The sequence below is a fragment of the Henckelia pumila genome, chromosome 1, assembly GCF_033568475.1.
Source record: "Henckelia pumila isolate YLH828 chromosome 1, ASM3356847v2, whole genome shotgun sequence".
NCBI lineage: Eukaryota > Viridiplantae > Streptophyta > Magnoliopsida > Lamiales > Gesneriaceae > Henckelia > Henckelia pumila.
This window is the reverse complement of record NC_133120.1, coordinates 136,603,287-136,612,595: the sequence shown is the minus strand read 5'-3', so window position 1 is coordinate 136,612,595 and position 9,309 is coordinate 136,603,287.

The following is a 9,309-nucleotide window of genomic DNA, read 5'->3' as shown; positions in this document are numbered from 1 at the left end:
TGTTGCATCAATATAAAAGAACACTTGAAGAGTTTGACTTGCCCTCAATAAGTGTAGAGTTTCTTGGAACCTTGCCACTCCCAAGGATTATTGAGGATGAACTATCTATTGAAATTACAGATGAAAAATTGAGATCAGTTCAACGTTTGAATTCTCAACAACGGATGGCGTTTGACTCGATCATTGAAAGTATTCTGAGCAATCATTCAAAACTATATTTTATTGACGGTCCGGGGAGAACTGGGAAAACTTTCTTATACCGCTCAATATTAGCTCATTTAAGAAAGAATGGTAAAATTGTAATTGCAGTGGAAACTTCTGGGATAGCTGCAACATTGTTACCAGGCGGAAGAACAGCAGATTCACGTCTCAAAATCCCACTTAGTCCAACAGCAGAAACCCTTATGATTTTGAATCTGTCAATAAAACTTTTCAAGATATTATGGAAAATTCATTACCATTCGGAGGAAAAACTATGGTCTTTGGTGGAGACTTCCGTCAAGTGCTACCAGTTGTTAAACGAGGATCGATACGGGAACAAATTAATGCAAGCATTTCTAGATAGACATTTTGGAATTCTGTCCATATTATACACCTTCAACAAAATATGAGATATGCGCAAGATATTGAGTTCTGGCAATTGCTTCTGCGCATAGGCGATGTCTTGCAATCTACTATAAATGGTGATTTCATAAAATTACCAGATTCGATGGTCATTCCTTGGGAAGGTGAACAATCAATTCGCCAGTTGATTAATTCCATTTAATCAAATATAATATAACATGTGTGTAAGGCCCTGAAATTAATTATTTCATGATTAGCAGAGTCGATTATTATGTATTTTGGAATTAGTGGAGATTAATTGAGCCGGGATTGAATTGATTTAATTTGGAGTTTCAGGGACTGAATTGCAATTGGTCAGTTTACTAGTCTTTGGGGAGATATTAATATTATTATCTATCCTATCATCACATCACCCTCCTCTCCTTCCTCCCTACTCCCACACGCCAACCGAGACCAAGAGAAAGCCATGGCCAACGATTCTCCAAGCTTTTCTTCCTTTTGATTCGCACGATCCGACCGTCAGATTTTTGTTTTGAGTTGAGATTCACGATCACCGCAACGAGGGCGTCGTTTTGACGTAAGTTTTGCTATGATCCATGAACTTTGATTTTTGTCGGGTTGTCAGAATTTGATAATTTTCGAGTATGTTGTTCTTGAGCTAGCATAGACCGTGTATTCGAAGTCGGTTTGGAAAAAAATCGAAGTTTGGATTTTATTTGATTTTTGGAGATTAATTTCGAAAATAGGTCTTGTGATTTTGGTAGGATTTGGTTGTTTTTGATGGATTGAAAGTTGGGTTGAGTTGTATTGTTGATGATTGTTGATTGGAGATTTTTGGTTTGACCGTTTATAGCCGTTATGCCGTCGAAATCGAGTTTTGGATTATTGGTTGTATTGCTTCGGTTTGATTTCCGGGTTTGTATGAATTAGTAGATTGATATCTAATCCGTATGTTCAATATTTTCAGATTTGGGTTGACGATTCGGGTTTGGAACGAACTGGGGAGTTTGAACCAATTCGAGAATTGAAGACGGTATATATAGTATTGAACTTCTTGTATTGATTCATTTTGATTCGATTCGATATTGATTGAGTTCGTTGTTATTTTCAAATTTGAATCCTCGACGAACTTGAAAAGGTAAAAGACAACAACGAATTGATTGGGGATGAATACTCGAGTCCGATTGATTCTCGAGTCCCCCAAAATCACATACTGCATATTAATTTGTTGGTGTGAACTTGATTGATTTACTTTGTTTACACTTTCATTCATATTAAGCTGAATATTTGATTCATTTTGAAATTAGACGATTTAGGGAGCTATATTGAAGTGGCCTTGGATTTTGAGTTTTTCCAAGTGCTAGAATACTTCATATAGTTGCTCTGAAGTCTAAGGGTTTGAGTTGTGCGACATCCACCCCGAATGGGAGTGTAGGTGGGTTGTTTGTAATGACTTGACCCTGGGATCCCAACCGATTACCGATTGATATTTCGATTATCTGACTTGATAATCCCGAGTTTTGAAGTCATGCATACATCCACTCTCATTTTGAATTATTGATGATTGTTACATTTCAATATAGGATGTTTAATTGTTATTGTATGTCTGTCTCTTTTACTTGGAAATTATATTTCTAACCGGGCTATCCGGCTATTTTCTTGTCTTTGTATGTGTGCTTGGCATCAGGTGGGGCAGGACCGAGTCAGAGATCGCATGGCTAGGTGGTTGAGTTGATAGGAGTGAGGACTTGGTGTTTTGAGAAGTCGATTATTGTATTTCGAACTTGTATGGTATTTTGGATTTTATAACTAAATCGAAGCATGTTCTACTAGATCGATGGAGTGTACAACCCTAGAACTTCATGTATTTTGAGGAGATTGTATTTGTAATGCATGATTTATGTTTTGGTTGAGTTTGGGAGTTGTATTGCATGATTTCGGTTCTGTTATTGCCTTGATTTTCTGGTTTTGCAGCAGGGCACGGACCCTGGACATGCCCCCGTGCATGGGTTCGGATGTCCTCTGTCTCGCGTTCTTGTTTTTTTTTCCAATTTGCATAGGCACGGACCTTCGCATGGAGGTTTGCACGGGGTCCGTTCAAAGGTCCGTGTAAGGGTCCGTGGGCTTCTGTTTTATTTTTGTAAGTTGTCGAGTGTCCGGACCCTTATCCAGAGGTTGTCCGGGGTCCGTGCATTTTTCAAAAAAAAAAAAAATTGCGTTTAATTCACTTGGCTTATTCTATGCCTTTTGGTTTATCCATTGATGATTAGAATCAAGGTCCTCACAATGTGAATGATGCAAACTATGGTTGACAGAGTCATTATTACCCCTAAGAATTTTGATGTCGATGAAATCAATGAGATCCTCCTTTCAATATTTCCAGGAGAAAAGATTGAGTACATATATTGGGATACTGTCGAAGAAGATACCAACAACCTTTTGAAAGAGTGGGTGCCCGGTTAGCCAACTTGTGGCTAAGGGATTTTATGACTCTATGTAAAACAATCTTTTGTTTAATATAATTTACACTTTTATAATGGCATTGACTTTATCTTTCTTCTTAATGTTATATTATGATATACTATTGTTGTTTTGATAAAGACCTTGAATATACTATAGTGTATGTAAGATGTGGTAGCACATGGGGATGGCTATCATGAAACACATCTTATAGTCACTGTATATTCTAAACTGTTCTTAGTCAATTGAGCCGTCCGCAAATAAGGATAAGGATCGCTCGAGATTGAGACTAGCATTTGCGATGCCGAGTACCACGTTTCATTGGTATGGAACATAGAGATGTTCAAAGCATGCAAATGGATATTCATATGATGAATGATCGAACTACCCTATTCGGACATTCCAAGTGGTTATCACTTATCGAGTGGATAAAGTCCGCGGTTTTGGTTGTACACCATTAGTCCTTATTACTTGAAATATCATTGAGACTCTATATGCTAGTACTGTACTTTGACTCATTTACCGACTCTATTGGGGTCATCAGGTGTCGGAATTGGGTACAGTTACGACACATATAGGAGTCGATGCTTTGTTGTCAAGGATTCACCACATACTTGCGAGTGTGGATATCCTATGCGATCTGAGAAGATATTAGTGTGACGAATCTCTGGCCTGAGTACATGATGTGTTTTAGGTTACTTGGTGTTCCTAGTAACACATGCGATGTCACTAATAGATCTCCAAGATGTTGTGCATAGTTATTGAATCTCGAACGACTCTCGATGCACCAATGGTTGTTGATTCGATCGGAATATTTGGTTGAAGGGACCGTACTGTACGCTAACCAAAATCTACTGGTTCTTGCAGGCACTATCAGTAATACCTAGGGAATCATGGGGCGATGTTGCTAGGCGCTCTTACCATGATTCGATGGGTAAGTCGGAAATTGTTGTTCCGAGTCACAAGGAGTTGTGAGCCCACGGCTAGCTGTATTCCTGAACCATTGAGGGTTACACAAGTAATGGATTACTAAAACCCCGTAGAGATATTTAAATTTAAAGAGTTAAATTTAATGAAAGAGAAGTTGGACTTCTTAACTAAAGGGAGTGAAATTTCCTAAAATGACATAGGGATGGACATTTTTGGAAATCACTGAATTCGGATTCAGAAAAATTGTCTTGATTCTAAAAGATGTAGAAATGATTTCTGTGCACATTGGTGAAGTCAGTTTATCAATTGGAGTCACGATGAATTTTATATTAATTTCTATAACAACGGGCTTGGCTTGTTGGGTTTAAGTTATGGATTATGGGCCCTAAGAAGTTAGAGTCCAAATATAATTATAACTTAATCCAGTCTAGAAATTATCTATAAATAGGACTGCAGTGTTCGAAAATTTGGTGTGAATTCAGTCTTGCAATTTTCGAATTTCAGCCTATATTATTCAAGGGGATTTTCGAAATCCTCTGTCCCTTTTGGAGAAAATTCGGGTTGTGTTTTTGTGAAAAATTACAATCTGAATTAACAGATCATATCTGTTTATTCTCTACGCAAACTTCTGATTGATTTCTAGTGCAGTAAATCAGAGGGTTTTGTTTTCTATTCGTGGACCTGATTGAAGAAACGTTCATTCATCAGTTCCTGGGATATACAACAAGAGCAGATTAAATTCTGTTGGTGTCCATAATCTCGCTTCGAGATTTCAAGGTAAAATATTTAATAGTGATTATTTGTTTTACTTACACAAATTTAATCGTAAAGTTTTGATACCCAGATATGGAATCGTTCCATATTAATAAAATAAATTTTTTAAACTTTCGCTGCACCGGGTATCAATTCTAATTGAGTATCAAAGCCAAGTTGCTCAGATCAAACGATTAAATTAATCGATTGTACAAAATTTTTAAGCCTCGGTTTTTTGAAACAAAACTAAAATTTAAAATTAAATTTTAATGGGCAAATCGGGCAGCGAGCGTCGCTGCCCAAGGGGCAGCGACGGGTTGCCCAGCCCGGGCCCCTTTTTGGGCGCGGGCTGCCCGGGATTGTCCCGGGCAGCCCGGAAAAATTATTTTTAATTTTTAATTAAAATTTTAATTTTTGAAATTCTAGTTTTTGATCCGATCAAAAATTGTTTTGATTGGTTCACGAGGCATCGGATCGAATTGTTCGAGTCCGAAAATTTTAAAATTGATTTTTGGATAAATTTGAATTTTTGGAAAATTTATAAATTTTATCCGTTAAATTAAATTTTATAAAATTAATTATTTTGATACAATTGATGATAAGATATGATCTTATGGATGGATAAGATAAAATATAATTTTATCTTTTAAATTATGATGCCTTTGCATGTTTATCCAATTATTTAATTATTGAATTAATTAATGGATAAAGGATGATCGATTGCCATGACCAATGTTTTAGGTGTATGTTATGTGATTTACATTTGTCTTATTGTTGTTGGTGTTGATTAATGGGCTTGGTTTATAGCCCAATATGATTGTCATATGTAATAAAAGTGGGTCTGATTTATGGCCCGTTCCCACCCCTAAAATGTATCCCATATTTGTCATCGAAATTTATTGTAAATTTATTACACTTAGTTGGAGACAAAGATTTGAAGAAATGGTGGGCCCAACAGACAATGAAGACCGAAGAAATGTAAATTGGAAGCACAATGTAATAGGATTGCATTGCATACTTGCATATCACCTAGGATTGGACTTAGACTCATGATTGGCAACCACGGGTCGATTAGTTAATGAGATCGATCATCCTTAAATAATATATGATATTATTGATGTATGCATGTTTAGACTAAATTGTATGAATCCCGCAAGCATACATAAATTGCATGATGAGACAAATTTTCAAAATTAAAAATTCCTCATTTTAAATATGATTTAAAATTGATATCAAGATTAATAAAAAGGGAATTTAAATATTGTTTAAATGTTCCTACCTTCCATCAACGATCAATGTATGAGATGCTACCCGTGGATACGGTCCGGCTCATATTATTGGGGGGGCCCATTCGTCGGAAAGCTGTACATTGGATCGACACATGTTGTAAGTTGGGTGGAACTCCCATGAGATTGGCTCATATTATTGGGGGATCCACATGGCGACCGTCCATCACAGCTTAATATTGATGGGTTATCTTGACATGTCACAATAAACGGCGTCATATTATTGGGCCCTTATTGGACATGAGGTAAAAACATGGGGGTTACTCTGGAAGTAATTGGGCTCTACCTTTTGAAAATTATGGTTGGCTGATATTATTCGGGATCATGATTTGTCAATTGGACTCCATGTTCTCACTAAGGAAAATAGTTTCCCGTTTTCACTAGAGGGTAGTGAAATCGTTAAAATAGTGGGAGTGTAATTCATAAAATAAAATTCGCCATATTTTATGTCTTAGTAAATTAATTAAACAAATCACTGATTATTGTATGGTTCCTTTTCAGTATTATATTACGATGAATCCACGCAATCCACTGTTTTCAATTCTCGAACAAAACAAATTGACTGGCGTAAACTATACGGAATGGTTTCGTAAGTTGAAAATTATTCTTACTTCGGAAAAAGCTTTCTACGTATTAGAGAAGCCGCCTCCGAAGGAAGCCCCGGCTAATACAAGTCCGGAAGAGTTGGCCAAACTTGATTTATGGTGGGACCATGATATCAAGGCCAAATGCTACATGCAGGCTTCGATGTCTGATGAGCTTCAAAGGAGATTCGAGGATGCCGTGAATGCTGCTGACATTCACAAGAACCTCAAGGAACTCTTTGGAGCTCAGTCAAGGTTGGAGAGGTATGCCACCATCAGAGAGCTCATGACGAGCTGCATGCGAGATGGGACTTCGGTCCATGAGCATGGGGTGCGCATGATTGGGCTCATTGAAAAGTTGGTAACACTCGACTTGACTTTGGAGCATGAACTTAGCGCGGACTTGTTGCTTCTATCACTTCCTTCATCGTTTGACGGTTTTTTGATGAACTTCAATATGAATAAGATAGAGGCCACCCTTGAAGAGATGGTCAATATGTTTGTCACATATGAAGCCACACTAAAGAAAGATAAACCGGTACTCTTGGTTGGCTCCTCTTCTAACTCTAAGAAAGGACCAAGTGGAAAGGGTAAGAAATGTTCTGCCCCGCCCAAGAAGATTGTACCAAATAAGAAGGGAAAGGTCAAGACTTCAATTGGGATAAAAGATGAAAACGTTTGCCATTACTGCAAGAAACCCGGTCATTGGAAACGTAACTGCAAGGAATACCTCGAACAGTTGCGAACTGCAAAGGGTATGTTTTACATTGAAATAAATGTTTCGCTTAATACTTCTTCTTGGGTATTGGATACCGGATGTGGATCTCACATTTGCAATGATTTGCAGATGATGACAAGAAGTCGTAAGTTAAGGATGGGTGAGACCCAGCTAAAACTCGGGAATGGTTCTAGAGTCGAAGCCAAAGCTATAGGAGACATTTATTTAGTTTTGCAGAACAATTTTAAGTTATTTTTTAGAGATGTTTTATATGTTCCGGATTTGGTCAAAAACATTATATCTATTTCTATGCTTGATAGAGATAGTTTTTCTTGCAATTTTGTGAATGAGATTTGCAATATTTACAAGAATAAATGTTTGATTGGAAATGGACAACTTGAAAATGATCTATATAGCTTAAAATTAAAAGACGTTCAAATTAATTATGTTGATAAACCGGTAACAACAATTAAAAGGAAGGACGATAGTCAAAACCCGGAAAACCTTTGGCATGCTAGGCTAGGTCATATTTCCTCAAGGAGGATGAACAAGCTAGTGGGAGAGGGCATGTTTGATATGTCTGATATTAACTCTCTACCTACTTGTGAGTCCTGCCTAAAGGGAAAAATGACTAAATCTCCTTTCAAAGGGAAACCTGAGCGTAGTCAAAATCTGTTGGATTTGATCCATACAGATGTTTGCGGTCCATTTAGGATTGGTACTAAATGTGGCAACACCTACTTCATTATCTTTACTGATGATCATTCTAGGTATGGGTATTTATATTTAATGAAATATAAGTCTGAAGCATTTGAAAGGTTCAAAGAATTCAAGTCTGAAGTAGAAAACAAACTAGGTAAAAGTATTAAGGCACTTCGATCGGATCGAGGTGGAGAATACTTAAGTACCGAGTTTTTGGACTATCTAAAAGAGAATGGGATTCTCTCTCAGTGGACTCCTCCTATGACACCTCAGCTTAATGGTGTTTCGGAGCGTCGCAATCGAACTTTGTTGGACATGGTTCGATCCATGATGAGCTTCACTGAGCTCCCACCTTCGTTTTGGGGCTACGCGCTTGAAACGGCGGTATTGTTGTTAAACAACATCCACACTAAAGCAGTAAATAAAACACCATACGAGTTATGGAATGGCAAAGCTCCTAAGTATTTGTACTTGAGGATTTGGAGATGTCCTGCTTACGTGAATCAGACAGTGGGAGATAAGTTGGATAGTCGATCCACCTTATGTTATTTTGTAGGGTATCCAAAGAATTCAATCGGATATTATTTCTATTATCCTGTTGAAACAAAAGTGTTTGTTTCAAGGAATGCTACCTTCTTGGAGAAGGAGTTCTTATTGGATAAGAAAGGCAAGATGATGGAACTCGAAGAAATTCGAGAAGAACCCGAGATACAAAATAGCGATCCTACACCTCAAGAATCATCACAAGACACGCCTATTACTAGGAGATCCGAGAGGACTTCTAGGCCTCCTATTAGATATGGTCTTCTTCTTGAAGGGGATCAAGGTGAACCCGTCATTGGATGTGATCCAAGAAACTTCAAGGAAGCAATTTCTGATGCGGATTCGAATTTATGGCTTGAAGCTATGCAATCGGAAATAGACTCGATGCATTCAAACCAAGTTTGGTCTTTAGTAGATCCTCCCGATGGAATTGTTCCAATTGGGTGCATATGGATCTACAAGAAAAAGCTTGAGCCTGATGGAAAGGTATTGACCTACAAGGCACGATTGGTGGCAAAAGGTTATACTCAAAGACAAGGAGTTGACTATGATGAAACCTTTTCACCAGTCGCAATGTTCAAGTCCATAAGAATCCTTATTGCCATAGCAGCATGGTATGACTATGAGATATGGCAAATGGATGTAAAGACTGCATATCTTAATGGAAACATTAAGGAAGAGATCTATATGATGCAGCCTGAGGGATACACATCCATGGGAAGCGAGCATAAGGTATGCAAGCTTCAGAGATCAATCTATGGTCTCAAAC